This window comes from Callithrix jacchus, chromosome 2 (genome assembly GCF_049354715.1).
Source record: "Callithrix jacchus isolate 240 chromosome 2, calJac240_pri, whole genome shotgun sequence".
Classification (NCBI taxonomy): domain Eukaryota; kingdom Metazoa; phylum Chordata; class Mammalia; order Primates; family Cebidae; genus Callithrix; species Callithrix jacchus.
The window spans coordinates 68,205,015-68,222,366 of NC_133503.1; the positions used below are offsets into that span (position 1 = coordinate 68,205,015).

The window sequence follows — 17,352 nt, forward strand, 5'->3', positions numbered from 1 at the left end:
AGTTAGACAAGAGACCTGGGTTTTCACCATGTGAGATCAAGGCCTCTCTGGCCTCCGTGCCATCCTCTGTGTGGTGGGGGGTTATGACAGTGACTGTGCCAGGCTAGCAGGAGCATTAGGGATTATGGATGTGAGGGCTGGGCACACAGTAAATACACTAAAGGGGGTGGCATTGCTCTTTTGTTTATACCAACACCACCAGTGCCCAGCACAGAGGCACAGAGCGCTCACTAGCAAGTGTGTGCTCAATGGGCCCCTCGCCTGCACAGGAGAAGAGCTGGTGTGTGAACAGGCTCTGTGAGAAGTGACACTCCCTTCTAAGTCGTAATGATTCTGGTAGTTAACGCTCTTGACTCTCCCTGCCTCCTAGACATAAGTCATCCCAACATGTGTTCTGCCCACTCTTCATTCATGGAACAAAAGTTTACTAAGCACGTACTATGTGCCAGATGACACACTAGCTGGTCCTGACCAGTAGGTAGACACTAAACACAATTGTACCACCTCTCCGTCTTTCCTTCCCTTCTTAAAGGCCAGCCTCCTGTCCCTACACACAGGTGGTCCCACCTTAGGACAAGGAAGCTACCATTTGCTCCCAGGTGCTTGTTCCTTGGGCAGACAGCAGGCTGCAGCTCGCAGGCGCCCACCCCTTCTCCCTTCCCAGCAAGCTGGAAACAGGAACATCTGCCCTGTTTTTAATCCAGGTGCTAGTTTTAAATTCAAATATTGTCAGCTCTCTGAGAGCAGGGACCATGCCTGGCCTTTTCACTGCCGTGACACCAGCATTTAGAACACAGCCTGGTAAAGTCATTCGCCCACTTAGTTACTAATTCATTCACTCAACAGATACTTTTCAAGTCCTGCTAAATGCCAGGCTCTGGGGAAACAGCCATGCTCGGCCCCAAGGAGCTCCTATGCTGGCAATGGAGGAGGTGAGAGAAGTCGGGGTCTGAGGGTTTGTTAGGAAGTAATGTTGCCTGGAGTTGGCTGATCCCTGTGGGAAGCTCTGATTCACTTTATACCGTCTCCGTGATCTGCCTCTCAGCCTTAGTCTTCACCTCTGCAAATGAGACAATAATATCTGCTCCTGGATCCACTGAGATCAGAGCGATGGTTACTAAAAGAAGAGGAAACCGAGAGTTGGGGGAGGAGGCGACAGGTTGTCCTGGGTGGACATTGCAGCCCCTTCAGTTGCTGAGGCTGTGGTGCCCCACTGAGTGGGGTCCTGGCTGCGGCAGACAGCAAGAGCAAGAGAGGGAAGAGCCCCAGCTCCATGCCTACCCCGTGTGATCTTCAGCAGACCATCTACCCCTCTCCGTGTTGGTGGTATTCTCATCTATAAAATGAGGATGAAACATCGACCTCCCTCATCCTAAATCTGCGATAGCAAATCGGGCGAACTTGTTACAATGCTCAGTCAGCAATGATTGACTGGCATCTGCCATCTGCCTGGCCTTGTGGCGGAGCTCTGCAAAGTCATGTAACAGCCAACCTTTGCCTTTTACAGAATGCATGGTGCCCCCTGGAATCAAGCACAGGAAAGTAATTAAAATTTGAGGAGCTACAGTACAAAAACTATCTTCACAGATGTGATCTTATTTAACAGTAATAATAACAAGCACTTATATAGCACTGAGTGTATGAGGTCGGTGCTATTAGAAGTCCCATTTTACAGATGAGGACACTGAGGCTCAGAGAGGACATCCCTAAAGCTGGAATTCAAAACCAGATATGATAGATGATAAGTCCTATCTCTTTACACCAATCAGAAATCACATTTAAGTAAGGAAAGTATGATCAGTGGTAGGATCCAAGTGCTGCCTGCACCAGTAAACAGATAGGTAACTCCTGTCAGATTGGGTGAGGTGGGCCAGGAGTTGGGTCTGACGGCAGGCAGGGCCCCATCCTGCCCAGCCCTTTGCTGGAATCAAGAGCAGCAGTGGTGGCCTCAGGAGAGGTAAGGGCATGCCTTCACTGAGGTCTGGGGCTCCAGCAAGACAATTCCCCAGAAGCTCCCTCCTCAACCCTCAACCTCCTCTCTCCCCCTCCAGGAAAGTGTGGTCCCTGCCATGCTATCTGCTCTGCTCACTGACTGAAGGCACCTGTATCCCGGCTCTGCCAGGAAGCGAAGGTAAGGGCACTGCTCATCACCAAACCCTGGATAGTGTTCAGGACATCCCTCACCCCTGGAGCCCTGATGAAGGGGGCGCGTCTTCCCCTCTGTGATTGCCAAGGACAATCCTAAGATGGAATGAGATGGATCAGTGGGACAATGTGATGGAATGGTGTTTACCTTGCATTTGCAGAGCCATTTACAACAGGGAAGCACTTTCTTGTGCATCATCTCATTCAGTGCTCCCCAAAAAACCTGAGGTGGATAGTATTATCCCCAGTTACAGATGAGAAAGATAAAGCTCAGTGAGGAGAGGACTTGCCCAAAGACACATACCTGGTAGGTAGCTAAAGCTGAATTCTAAGCTTTTTCATGTCTGTATCCCAGTGGCCTATGCACATTGTAGGTGCTTGGTACATGTTTGATGAATGAATGAGTGAACTGATGAACTGCCCAAGATGAATGGAAAGGCAGGGCTGGGCTGGCACTTGGCTCTCTTGTCACTGTCAGATCCTGTGCTCTGTCAGATCTGCTGAGCCATGGCTTCCTGCACTGATGAGCTCAACATCCCCCCTGCCACTCCCTCCGCAGCCCAGTATCCAAAGCAGCTTGTGGGTGGAGCAGTCAACCTCAGCTCCTCTTCCAGGTGGCCAGCCAAGCTCAGATCACACCCGGCGTCCCTCATCCACCTCTCCTCTTCCCCGCCACCCACATGACCAGTAATCCAGTGTGCATAGTTGTAAACTTGTTTCTTTAAATAAACAGTCTTGAGTTTCATACCAAATAGTCTCTTAAGAGGAGGAACGTCTCCAGGCCACCTCGTATTTAGCATACAGTGAGCCACATATTTGCACAGAGAGAGTGTATGTGGATATAGAGATCGCTCAATCGCTATAGATATCATTGCTCATCCAGATGGGAGCTATTTATGATGCTGAGTCATTCACAGAGAATGCCACTGAGGAATTCCAGGCTGGGCTCTGAGCCCCAGCGTCACAGACCTCATGGCTCTCTGCCTCGGCTTCACTGTTCACAAATGAGAGGTGGGAGGGGGGGTCCCCCATCACAGAGCTGGGACAGAAGGGAACATTTTGGCCACAGGAAATGAAGACTTGCTCATAAGCAGTTCTTGGTGTAAGTCATCCTCCTCCATCCAGAGCACTGCACCCTTAGGGATTATCTTTTCCAATTCCTTCATTGTATAGGAAAGAAAACTGAGACCCAGAGTGGGGAGGGACTAGCCCGGTGTCACACAGAGAGTCGGGGACAAAGCTGGTGCTAAAACCCAGACCTTCTGGCTGCTGTCTGGGGTTTCCACATTCCCAGCAACCTTCTTCAGGTTTTGTCTCCAATGTCTTGGCATTTCCTCTCCCTGAGGAGCTTCTCATCTTCCAAAATGTGGAGTTGTCACTGAGCGCTTGCACCTTTGGGCTCTCCCAGGACGAGGGCTGAATCCAGCTTGTTTGGGTACTCCAGCCCCATGCTTAGTGCAAGACTCGCACACACTGGGTGCTCAATGCGTGTGTACTGAGTGTTATATAAGCCCAAACTCAGTACCAATTCCCGGGAAACCCATTTGGAAAAGCACCCATCTATCTCCACCCTCTCTTTCTTGTCTCTAAGCCAGTTCCCTATCCATGCAAAAATAGACTCCCTCCCACTCACCACCCACCTCTGTCCAATTCTATAATGAATCAATTTTATTAATAGGCTTTGGGATGGAAACTTGACAAAGGCTTTTTGTGAAAGTCTTGCTTTATCTCCCTATATAGTTCACTTCTCAAAGAATTCTAATAAACTGGTCAGGTGGGATTTCATCTTACATAAAATATTCATCAATCCACTCTTTCCCTCCATATAGAATGTGTTAGTTTAAGCATTCAGTGATCTCTATCCTGTGTTATAGATTCTATTCAATTGTTCTAAGAGGCAGTGGGATGAGATGGAAAGAGCGTGAGTCTTGGAATAGGGCCAGGTTGAAATCCAGTTGGCCCCTTACTGGTTTTGCATTCATACTGATTACTCTGATGATTAAATGAAATAATATCTGTAAGGGGGATGGCACATATTAAGGTCTCGATGCAGGTTTGTGAATAAATGAATGAATGATTGGCTCGGGACACATATGAGCCAGATCTTGAAGGTGGAGGAACCAGCCGACTCTGCAATCTCAGTTAATAAAGTCATACTACTCAGGGAGGGTGATTTGAAAAGTCTTGGGAAGCGAACTTCAGGATTCAGCTGTTGGTTGTTGGTTGACCTGTCTCCAGTACAGAAAGGAGAATCTTTCTCCAGCCCCTTGTGCAACTGGTTCCCTCAGCTCAAGAAAAAGTTTGAGTCTGGAATCTGGGTTCAAAACAGAAAACTCCTTGAGAGTCAAGATTTTGTCATTGTAATTTCTGGATTTTGCCTTTGTCTCAACTGGAGCCTGGCTCAGGGTAATATGGAATAGGCAGAGAGGTCCACAGCACATATTCATGGAGTGAAGTTCAGGTTGACTTGAGTTGACCTGAGTTGACTTGGCTTGAGTTGCCTTGAGTTGTTCTGAGTTCACAAGTGGACTCAACTCTTGGGACCACCAAAAGAGAAGCTTCCTGGAACTTGGACTTAGCTAAGACCTGGCTGGTCTCAGAGCACAGGAGTGACTTCACAGGTGATGTTCTGGGGACATTATATGGGCTTTCCAAAGATGGAGGCCTTCCAGAGAGGACCAGGGCTATGGTCGGCACTGAGGGGCTAGATAGCACTCTTGGCTCGGTCAGGAGGCACCACAAGACTAAATGTCCCTTCGGAGTCTTTAAAACCTATTGGAACTCTGCCAGGACTTTTTCATATTTTTAAGGCAACAGATGCTTCTCTTACTGGCCTAGGAGGATCTCTTTGGGGTACCCACTTCAGCGGGAGGATGGTCTCCAGGTTGGAGGGTCAACTAGACTCAGCAATGAGGAGAGGAGACAGGCTGAGGCTGGGAGCCATGCAGAGTTTCATACTACCAATGCTGGGCCATTGTAAGTGGGTCCTCCCATGGAAGCGAGGATTTAGGGATCGGAGTGAGATATGATTCTAACTCTAGACTTACATCAGGAAGTGTTTGCTAAAGGGAAAATAACCCAGAAAGCACAGTGGGAAATCAGGCAAGGCCTCTAGCCTCACCATGTGGAGGGCACCCAGCACTGCTCCGGTCCCTTGGCCAGCCCCATCCCAGGCCCTGCCCACCACAGAACGTGGCCAGCACCTGAGAGAGACAGGAATGAGAACACCAGTGAGCTTCAGGGGGCAGGGGCTGCCCACACCCCTACCACACTTGACCAGTGTCTGTCTCTCACATGGATCTGGGAGCCCACCAAAAGAAATATATTCCATCCTCTCATCCCCCTTTGCACCCTCTAAAAATCTGCATGCCGATTATAGACATCAGTGTTTGATGAGTGAATAATTAGGTCAGAGTAAGACTTAGAAAGCCAGTGGAAGATTTCAAAATGGCAAAATGGAAAATTTCAAGATTTCAAGGTGGCCAAGATCCAAGATAGAGACACCTGGCCAGAAAAAGTAACAGAGACCCAGAAGCTGCCCCTCAGGAGTTTGGCTCATGGAAAAAATGCACTAAATGGAGTCAAGGGACAGGGTGGTGCAGTATGGGTTTGAAGTAATGTTCCTCAGCATCCTGAGCTTCTCAGAACGGTTCTCAAGGCCCATTATAGGATGGGTTTGGGGAAGGGAAGGCCTCAAAGAAGAAGCCCTGGATTCTCCAAACCCATTTCATTCACAAAAGCTTCGCTTTTATCTGTTATATATGTTGTATTTCCTCCTATGTTTTTACTGTTAAAGGGTTCTTCTGATTTTAAGAAGTTCATTTGGGAAAGCAGTGGCATTGAAAGAGCCTAGGCCTCGGAGGTGGACTGGGTTCCGATCGCAGCCCCATCCCTTTCCACCAGTGGGACTTGGGGCAGGTGTCCCTTTGAGCCTCCACATTCTCAGCCATGAGCCACCCACCCAGGTCTGTGTGAGCACAGCTAAGATCCTTTGGTACCTCCCAGAGGCTGGCACACATGTGATTGATTGATGCTGTACAAGATGACTTTAGGTGGTATACGGATGAACATTTATTATCTTAATAGCTCGCAACAGATGCATGTTAGAAACCAAACAGCACACCAAACTGTGATTTATGGAAACGATATAGCATTTCCTTTGAAAATAAAATTGTGATCTTTTTAAAAAGGCAAATCAACTTTAAGAGAAATACTAAGTGATAGGGTGGAAGGCATGAAGGCAGCATGTGAATGACTGAAATTTGGGGGAAATTGAAAGAATCGATGTAAAACACCAATCACAATGTCCGTCACTTAGGAAGGGCTCATAAAGTTCGTTCTTGTATCCTTCTCTTTAGTTTAGCTCCCTGGGGTGGTTGAACCTAGAACCAACAAATAAATAAATAAATAAAAGCAAAGCTCCTTGGGACAAATTAGATGCCCAGGCCCAGTCAGACTGGCCCAGTGTGGGGTGGGCGTGGGGCAGGTGGCCATGGATCCAGCCCTGATGGGCAGAAGCAGTCAAGTGTGGCCAGGGAGCTGGCTGCAGATGCACAGAGCAGTCAGAGGCTGCTGAGGTAGCATTTCCCGCAAAATGGGCACAGACCATCGGGATCCATGAGACAATTTGAAGAGTTATTCAGGCACAAATTAAATAGCACTGGGAGAGAGTGACTGGCTTTTCGGTTGATTACATCAAGGAGAGAGTCCCAATTGAAGGTTAGCCTCTCCTTAACCATGTTGATTTCCTTTCCAAGGAAGAGGCTTAGCCTTCAGCCGGCAACAGTATCTAGCTGGAAGTGGATAACGATGTTTTATTTTCTATGAATTTGTGTTTTACCATGGCCTTCTATTTACAGAACAGGATACTGCTTTCCTGTTTATGAGAACAATCTTATGTTCCCTTTTCAAATATATGTATTAAAGGTCAAAAAAAGAATCTGTTACTTTTGCTAAGCATAAAATGAGTAATAGTAAATGCAAGATGCACACGAGGAAAATAGATAGAGGTGCTGAATGACTGAGGGAAGAGTAACTGGCAAGAGTGTTGCAAGGGGTTCTGTGGCTGCAGAACCCATGCTGGGCCCAGAGGCAGGGATGTCTCCAGGCCCCACCACAGCCTCTGGGGAAGGCCCACCTGGGGAGGGCAAAAGAGGCCCCATCCTAAGAAGGAAGGAGATTGTTGGGCAGGTGAGCCAGAGCCTCTGGTCTGAGCCGGGAGTGCAGAGACCAGGACAGCAGCCTGGCCAGCAGTCAATGAGGCCAGGGCTACCACCAGAGGGTGGGTCTGAGACAGGCCCCAGGCCTCTGGTTTCTGACAAGGTTGATTACATCCAGAAGAGAGTCTCAACTGGAGGTTGTGATCCAGTGGTTCATCATAACCTGAATTATCCAGAGGGGCAGGAAGAAGCTGAGGATCAAGAAGAGGCAGCCTGTGCCAGCCTGGTGCTCAGGGAATCGGGTGTGAACCTAAACGGTTCACAACAGTCTTAGAAGGGACTGGGTATAAGTTAGGGTACACTGATAGCAAGCAACAGAGACTATCTCTGTCATACTCAGACAGAAAATGGGGTTATTGAGGTTATGAGATGGTACCCAGAACCAAAGGGAAACCTGGCCACAGGGATCAGGAAAGGACTGAAGCCAAAGCCACACAATGGATCTGGAAGCAGGACCTGAGGCTGGTTTTGTCCAGATCCCCTTCCCTCTGGGATGCATCAGCCACAGGTGCTGTTTTCCTCCTTGCATCACTGGGCTCGTGAGTCGCAGCCCCAGGAGGGAGACAGTTGGCCTGCCATGGGTCCCGTGTCCTCCTCTTGGCCAGCCAAAGGCATGGAGGCTCGATGGGACTGCCTCCAAGTTGAATGTGGTGGGGGTGGTTCCCCAAAAGAAAATCAGAAGGCTGTCACCAAAAGGAGGAGGTGTGGATTCTGGGCAGCTCAAACCAGCAAATGTCCACCAAGAGGAGCCCCGGGAAAACCAGGCACTGTGGTCTGGCCCCCTGTGCTTGACCTTCTGAGACTGTCCTTGAGGCCTCCTTTCTCCCACCCTGAATGGACCAAGGTCACCATCACAGTATGGGGCCAGTGGTCAGCTGTACCTGAGTATGGTGGTGAGCTGCTCCAGTGAGGGTCCTCCAATGGGCTGGAGGTCCTAGGGGAAGGGTGCTGGGCAGGCCTGGTCCTTGGCCCCAGGGCTGAAAAGGATCTGCTGGGCTGAGGAAGTCCAATGAGAACTGACTCACTCAGGGGCTGCAAAACCACCTGTCAGCAGGCCTGGCGGGGAGCACATGCGTGAAGGAACTGTGACCTGAACCGACAGGCTTAGCTACGGGGACAGCTGCTGCCAGCTCCAGCTGACCGTTACCACACAGGCACACAGCCCCAGGGTTGATGGTTACACCTGTACTGATTTGTTTAAGTGAAGGCCCAAATCAAGAGTTTTATGTGAAACTCCTCATTTTTTCATATTATCCGTTAACAGGAAAACAATTAAATATTGTGCTGATGAAACAATATGTACCACCAGTTTGTGATCATAGGGAATTTTATTCATCCACTACAACTCAGCTGAGACATCACTTCCTCCAGGAAGCCTTCTGTGACTTGCTCCTCCCTCTGCCTTGCCACCCATTCTTTGGACTCCCACAGACCCTGTATTTCCTTTTGTCACAGCACTGACCCACTGTGTTGCTTGGAAGCCATCTACAGTTCATTTGTTTTCTTCTGCTGCTTTTTGAATGTAAGCGCCTTGAGGAGACCACTGTCTCTTGTTACATCTTTGCCCCCCTCATTGTGCCTGACACACTCGAAGGGCTGTGGCACTGATGGAAGGGGGGCTCTTGGGACTGCAGGTATCAAGGTTATACTGTGGCAACAAGTTAATACTGAAATCCTGTTGTGACTTAATACAACGAAGATTTGTTTCTCCCTTGCATGATGTCTCCTGTGGAGCCAGCAGCTCTGCCGGCAGCTTTCTTCCAGCTGGTGACTCAGGGATCCAGACTGGCTCCATTATTATTCAACAGGGGAAGAAAGTGAGTGGAGAACTCACAGTCACTCTTAATACCTCAGCCCAGAAGTGACATTGGCTGATTCTTTTCACAGGCCGTTTTGGCCAGAACTAGTCACATGACCTATCTCACCATCAAGGGCTAAAAAGATGGGTGAGAGCATACAAGAATTCACTGAGTTCATGTTCTTGCAACACAAGCCCTGACCTGCCACTGGCAGTGCTCAGGAGTCAGAGGGCCAAGAGGAGGACTTGGGCTACAGGTGGGGCAGAGGCAGGCAGGGCCCAGTGTTCACAGGGAATTAGAGGTGCCTCATGGCTGGTGCAGGGAAGCAGCTCTTAATTTGCATGTTTAACTCAACACATCCTAAAAAGCGGGAAAAGGAGTGGGGAGAGAATTTCATTAGCCTGAGCTTTCCACCTTTCCTTCTTATTCCAGTCAGTAAACACTAGCAAATGAAAATCAAGTTGATGGAAAAATAGAGGTCAAATGCCAATAGGCAAACTGTTCAGAAAGAAATCGCCACCTGGTCCCTTCAACATCTCACGTGGTGCCCATGATGACCCAGGAATGACTGCAGCTGTTGGAAGGGCTCAGATGCCAGTGCACTTGGGGATATGGACCCTCACTGCTCTGACAGCCTTGGCCAGACCCTGGCCAATGGCAAGTCAGTGGGCCCCACTCAGGGGGCTCTAAGACACTTGCCCAGCTTTCTTCAGGCCATAGCACAATAGCAGATGTTTCTTTGGGATGGAATCATAGGATCTTAGATAACTCTAGAAAGAGCAGAAGATTAGAAGCCAGAAAGATCTGGGTTCAAATTCCAGCTCTTTCCTAGTCAGTCAGATTCTTACATAGCAAGACCCTTCGCCTCTCTGAGTTTCAGTTTTGTTGCCTTTCAAATGGGTACAAGGATAACACCTACCTCCCTGAACAGTTGTGCATAGTCTCTGACATTATGCATTTAATGGGCCTAATGCACAGTATGACCTCAATTAATGTCATTGCTTTTCCTTTTCCCCTACTGGGGTCAGAGGGACTGAGTCCAACCTCCCCTGACTGCAGCCAGCCAGCCACCTCTGATGACAAGCAGCTCACTACTCTCCCTACTGCCCCCTCCCCCTGCAGACCCCAAGCCTCTTCCTCCATTTTTTAGCTACTTCCACAATGCTTGTGAAGAGAGGGTGTGATGTCCCTAGGGACTAGGGTTTGAGGGAAAGGTGCCTGGCCCACTTCCCCACCTAGTTGACTAATCATGGCATTGTCCCTCAGGAGTTGTGCAAGGGAACTGAGTACAGTGAAGATGGAGAAGGTGAGGGGGTCAGGGTAAAAGAATGTGTATCCATTTCTGTTTCACAAAAGGAAACAGAAATCCATCACACATGGGAGACAGGATCAGGACTGGGGACGTTTGTCCCATAGAACAAGTCTCAGGAAGACTGCCACAGGACAATGATGGAGGTTCAATCTAGGGTTAAGTGTGGGGAGCCACAGAGCCTCAAATAAGAGCAAGCTTTCCTTCATTCATTCTGTTTCTCTACCCTCCCTGGCCCCAGGCTGAGCATAGGGGCAAGAAATGAATCTGTGGCAAGCCCTGAGCTTGGAGGAGTGGGCAGGCATGTAGATGATAATATGAAAACCATGAGTATTGCCGAGATAAAGGAAAGTTCGATGGGGACTGTGGGAGCTCAGAGTGGGGTTAGCTGGCCCACTAGGGAGGGGAAGGATGAGAAGGTGAACAGAAAGTGGGGAGAAAAGGGATGCCAGCTAGAGGTGCACCATGGCAAAGGCACAGAAGTGAAAATCAGCTTGCTGTGTGGAAGACCCACCCCTTTCTCTAGTGCTTGAGCAGGGAGTGGTGACAGGTGGGCTGATCCAGCAGCAAAGGGCCTTGCATGGCAGCCACAGAGCAGAGGCCCTATCCCAGGCTAGGAGGAAGCCATGGAAGGGCGAGTTGCTCTTCATTTTTGTTTTTCAGGAAAAAAAGTTATTGAACTATCATCTACATTCATAAAGTGTTCCCAAGATAAGTTTACGGCTCAGTGAGTTTTCACAAAGTGAACACTCCCATGTAACCTTGCCCAACTCGAGACAGAGAAACTTGCCAGCATCACAGAAGCTCCCTTTGCTCCCCTTTCCAGTCCCCATCTCCCTGCAAAAGGAGCTGCTGTCCCGACTTCTGATTTCATAGAGTCATTGGCTATTTTTGAACTTCACATAAATGAAATTATGCAGTGGCGGACTCTCACTCAGCGATAATGGAGATTCTCTTGAGTTGTTCCATGTGGCTATAATTCATTCTCATTTGCTCTAGTGAATCCCATCATGGGACTAGACCAAAATGCAGTTCTAGTGTTGATAGCCACTCGGGTTGTTTTCAGCTTGAGGCTCTTGGGAGAAGTGCTGCCATGAAGATTCTTGTATGTGTCTTTGGAAAAACACATGTACACATTTTCAGGGGTTTATGCCGAGTGGAGTCGCTACATCACAGGAGACGCAGGTTAAGCTCTAGCAGCTACTGTCAAATGTTTCTTCCAAAATGATAGTAATTTACATTCCCTACTGTAGCTGCTTGGTGGAAGTAGCAGGCGCTCCAAACCCTCAGTAACATTTGGCATTTTCCTTCTTTTCCATTTCAGCCATTCTGGTGGATATGTAATGGTTATCGTTGGAATTTTTATTCCCCAATGACGAGCAGATTGAACACCTTTTCATATGCTTCCTAGCCATTTGGACATCCTCTTTCCCAAAGTGTCTATACAAGGCCCCAGATGGGGAGGGTCAAGGTCTGCCTTTCATTTTAGAAAGTTATCTCCGGCAGCCAAGTGGAGTGACTGGATTGGAAATGGGTGTGCCGGGACCTCTGATACCAAGGGCATCTCTTAGGTACCAGGCTTCATCTGCTTCCTCTGACTTCTTAACTCCTCACAGCCACCCTTTGACCTCACAGGTCAAAAGTATTATCAGTATTTCACAGAGGACATGGCCAGGCTTAGAGAGGGGAAGGACCTGGCCAAGGTCTCACAGTGGGATGCTGAGAGGGGAGCTAAGAGGGGAACTGGGATTTCCCCACCAATCTCAGCCTGAAACAGGCAGCCCAAGGAAGAATAGAACAGAAGGGAACAAAAAGAAGGTGAAGAAGCAGCTACAAGGATATCTATCTCACTCCTTACTTTGCAGAAAAGGAAATTATCCATCTCTCTGCCTAATTCCCTCCTCTTCCTTACTCTCTCTCTGCATCACATCAAAAGTCCCCATAGAGGTGAGCAGCCATCAGGAGGTGAGTGTCCTCAGCCTGAGACTGTGTTGGAGGCCCAGCAATTTGAAGGGAGCCAGACTGGTCAGCTCCTATCTCTGCTACCACCCACCATGTGGCCCTGGACTGATCACATCACCTCCCTGAACTTTCGGCTCTTTATCTGTTTCAACAATCCCTTCCTCTGGGCCTTGTGGGGAGAAGTCACTGGTGCAAACTGACACAGTGCCCAGCAGGGTGCCTGGCATAAGTTTGCTAGGCACACACTCATTCCTTCCCTGGACCCTGCTAGGACTGGCAGGGCTCCCTGTCCTGCCCAGGCCCTCTCATCCCTGGGTAGCAGGGTCAGCCTCTTCACAGTCTCATGCAGCCACAGCAGGCTGCTGGTGGGTTCCTTGCTGCCTGAGAGCAGGTGTGGTGGGCCAGGCACGGCATCCCTCCCCCCAGGACCTCTTCTCCCTGCAGCTGCCCGCACTCAGGCTGACAGCCACACAGTGAGTCCCAAAAGGGCCTTTCTTCTCTCACGGGCTCTCATCTCAGAGCCCAGACGCCTTTATTTTAGGAGCTGTGGTTGGTAAAGTGCTTCATCAATGCCACCTCCAAGCAGCAGCCCCTGCCCCCTACCACACACAGCATGTGTTACCGTCTCACCCGTCCTGTCCTTCCATTCCTTAATCCAAGCCGTATTTTGTGAGCATCTGCAGGCGCTGTGCTAGGCACCAAGAGGCCTACCAGCTCCCTCCCTTCACAGAGTTTCCTCTGCATTGAGAGAAACAGGCAATAAAGAAGCAGATGGACACGGTAAACAGGATGACTTTGGATGGTGCTCAGGGCCATGGAGATGATGGAGAAGGCTGTAACAGAGAGGGATGGACAGTAGGCCACTTAGTCCCAGAGCAGAGTCAGGGAACTCCCAGGCCCGCTGCCTAGGACAGTGTGTTCTTCTCTGGTTTGGGCTCTTCCTGGAGGGAAGAGTCACACTGCAGACGTCCTGGGGATGGTCCCAGGATTTGGCAAAAGATCCTGGCTGCTCCTGATCCTCAGCACTTCCTCCATGCATCAGCTTTTCTTTACCCACTCCATAGGATTTCTTCCCCCCAACCGTACTGGATCTTGTGCAAACTGAGTCCTTTCCTGACGGTTTCCCCATCCCCAGAGTCAAGGGCAACTGAACCCCAGACAGGGCCAGCAGAGATCCTCAGCTCTGCGCAGGCAAGACTCTCTGTCTCCATTCTCAAGCATCTGCCTTCTCTCCCTCCTTCACCTCCTTGCTGACTAAGTCTCTGTGTCTCTGTGCCTCATCTCACTTTTCTCCTTTACTCTCATTTTCCTAAATTTTCTTCTTTTTTTTTTTTTTGAGATGGATTTTTGCTGCCCAGTCTGGAGTGCAATGGTGCAATCTCGGCTCATTGCAACCTCTGCCTCCCGGGTTCAAGTGATTTCTCCTGCCTCAGCCTCCCAAGTAGGTGGGATTACAGGTGTCCACAATCACGCCTGGCTAATTTTTGTATTTTTTAGTAGAGACAGGGTTTCACCATGTTGGTCAGGCTGGTCACAAACTCCTGACATCCAGTGATCCACCTGCCTTGGCCTCCCAAAGTGCTGGGATTACAGGCGTGAGCCACTGCACCTGGTTCTAAATTTGCTTCTTATCTGGACACTCATTTCCTTCAAATAAATATATAAATATTTAAATGCACTGAGCCCCTACTGGGTGCAGGTATGAGGTGAGGAGCTTGAGTCTAATCAAAGATGAGTAAGGCATGGACTTCCCTGCAAGAGAGATGAGTCATGCACCTATATAAGTGAAATGAGGAGGCTGAAAGTGGCCAGTGTAATAAAGGAGACACTGATGGGGCTGCAGAGTAGGAGGGTTCCTGAGGGCTTCAAGGAAGAGGTGACGTTTTTAGTCAGACCTTGAGGACAATCATGCAATTAAACGTGGGCTGACTGTGGGGCCTCTCCTGTGGACATTTGCTCAAGGACCAGCTCATTTGCCTGGAACATAGGGAATTTGAATGTCATCTTTCTTCCACTTTAAAGTTCTCTGATTCTGACTCACTTTCTTACAAATCTCACCACCTTCTCCCTCTTTCTTTCATCCGTACTTTTTTCTCCCCTACCTGTCTCTTCACAGACCACAAGACAGTACTTTTGAGTTTTGCCCTCAGTTTCCTTTTCCTTCCATCCTTTTCTCTCAAGTCTAAGTCCCACTCTCCAGCATCCTTCCTTCCTAACCTCCAGGTGCCCTGGCAGACCATGTGGACTTTGGTATCTGACGGACCAAGGTCTCAGCCCAGTGACTCAACTCTCTAAGCCTTCAATTCATCATCTGGAAACAGCCTCCTAGGGCTATTGTGTAAACCAAATAAGATAAAAGATGTGGAAACATTCCTACCGTTAATGAGTGTCTTTACTGTTAATGAAGGCTCTTTAGACTGTGAGGGACAGAAATCCAACTCAAGATGGCCTAAAGGGAAAAGGGAAAGGCTGATGTTGCCAGGTCAGACACACCTGGCCTCAGGGCTTCAGATGGTGACCACAAGGCTCTATCTCTCTACATCTCTCCACTGCCGTCCCCCATGTTGTGAGGGCCTTCCTTTGCAGAGTGGGAACACAGCCATCTCCTTCCTATCAGCTGAGCAACTCCAGTGAAAACTGGGCACCTATCTGAGCGGTGTCAGCAAAGCTTTGTGATTGAATGTCAGTGGACTCAGTCCTAGCCCATTCCCATAGCCAGGCCTGGGTCCAATGCTATCACGCGGAGCTGGTAATGATGGGATCCTTCCACCCAACCCATAAGGATCACGAGTGGGAAAGGGGAACGTCCTCCTGAAGAAGGGTCATTTCACAGTTACAAAAAGAAGAGGAAATGGTTGTTGGGAATCAAACTCCTTGAGCAATGCAGACAAGGAACACAGAGAAAGGAAGGAACAGGCTCACACCTTCTAAGTTCTCAGGGGTCATCTCCTCAAAAAGAAGTCTTCTCTAAGGGTGTGTTGGGTGCTTCACCTGTGCTCTAGCAGTACCTTATGCTTCCCCTATTATCACAATTATCATATTTATTATACTCTTCTATTTGCTTGTCTGTCTCTTTCACAGGACTTTAAGTATTGTCAGGACAAAGCCAGTGCCTGTCTTGCCTGTTACTGTCCACCTAATGTTGACAAATGCTAGACCCTTAGTAAATGATGGATGAATAGAGGGATGGAGGGATGGATGGATGGATAAGTGGAGGGATGAGTGGTGAGATGAATGGATGGACAGATGGATGAATGAATGGATGGATGGATAGATGGATGAATGGATGGATGGATGAGTGGTAAGATGGATGGGTAACAGAGAGCTGGATGGTGAACGGATGAATGGTAGGTGAATGAATGAATGAGTGGTTGAACATATGAATAATAGATGGATGATTGGTTGGATAATGAGTGATAAAGTGATGAATAAATAGCTAGATAGACGGATGGATGAATGGCTCAGATATAACTGGTAAGATCCATTTGGAAGGTGCTTAGCCTGAACTTGCTGTAAACACCAACAGAGCTGCCCCTCAAGTTGTTGATAGATGAACCCCAAGTTCAGGAGAGAGGTTAGGCTGGAAACAGAGGTTTAGGAGCTATTAACATGGAGACTCTAATGGAGTGGATCATGGTCACATGGGAGGGGGCAAAGTGGTGCAACCAAGGTCAGACAACACCTAAGTGACACGTAAACCTGGGCTGTGTGATGTCAGAGTTTGCTTTTTTTCCTTCATTTTATGGCAGCCTGGCCACTACTTGAGGTGACAGCAGAGAGTTAACATCTCTCCCTCTCCCCTCCCTCCCCTTCCTCAAGCCACTCAGCCAGAAGGGAGCAGCTGCCTGGGAGGACAGAGAGACAGATTATGTAAACTGTGATTGCCACCCACAGGAGGAGGAGGAGAGTGAATAGGTATTGAAATGCGCTTTCAATAATGCATGTCCTCCTCCGCACAGGCCCGGGGCTTGGTGGGGAGGAGAGGATCCTTAAAGGGACCAAGCCTCCTGTCCCCAACACCCACAGGCCCCCCGCCAGCCATACAGGTCTTCTGTGCACAATTGGAGGGCTCTGTGCACATCCACCCCAGGGGTCCCCAACCTTTCACCTTCAAGGACGCCTTTTTCTCCCTCCTGGCTTCAGTGGATTTGACTTTTTAAAGATTCTGTTTCCCAAACATGCTGCATTTAAGTCATGATTAATTCATTTTCCCCATTTTTTATTAATCAAAGACACTTAACTGCCAGTCAGAGCTTTGATCAGCAAGAGGTAAGCCATGAGGTGATGTCATTTCAACCCAAAGCTAAGAAATATAACAAACAATGTTGTTAGGGAAGCCGACCTTGCTGCCAGAAAATGCTCTCTCTTCCTCTAACCCCAGAGATAGAAGAACCTCAGGCTGGGGCAAGGGATCCTGTCCAAGTCTCTCTCATTTCCCAAAGGAGGAAACCAAGGTCCAGAAAGGCGAATGGACACGCCTGAGGCCACAGGATCAGTGGGACCTAAAGGCCAAAGCCTGGCCTCTGCAGTTTTAACTGACCTAGAACTTGGCAGTGAAATAGGCCAACCAGCAGACCTGAAAGTCAAGAGCAGGGAGAAGGAGAAGTCATGAGAGCCAGCACCTTCATTGTGCACTATGCGCCATACCCACTAGAAAGGGTCTACCACCTTGTTCTCACACAGCAGCTGGAGGGCTGAGATTGACATTCCCATTGTGCAGAGGAAGAAATTGAGCATCAAAGGGGCTCCATGGTTTTACATAATTCACTCAGCTGGGAAGTGAAGGATCAGGATTCCAGCAGGTTTGTCCAACCGACCGTGAAACTCTTTCCACCTCACTGGCCTGGCTGGGACAGAGGCAAGAAGATCATTCAGACCAGGTTGGTATTTCTGCTTGCCACTCACCACCTGTGTGAAT

General features: G+C 49.0%; 1 protein-coding gene across 2 annotated transcripts in view; it reads left to right on the forward strand.

Moving 5' to 3' along the window:
* The window catches only part of CPLX2 (complexin 2), an 89,122-nt gene that overhangs the window by 13,629 nt on the left and 58,141 nt on the right, over positions 1-17,352 (forward strand). The window contains exon 2 of one of the 2 annotated variants that reach the window (XM_035290543.2): positions 2,052-2,131. The exons of the other annotated variant lie outside the window; for it this stretch is intronic. The gene's annotated coding sequence lies outside the window, so the exon portion shown is untranslated. The remainder of the gene's footprint in view (positions 1-2,051; positions 2,132-17,352) is intronic. 2 annotated transcript variants of the gene reach the window in all.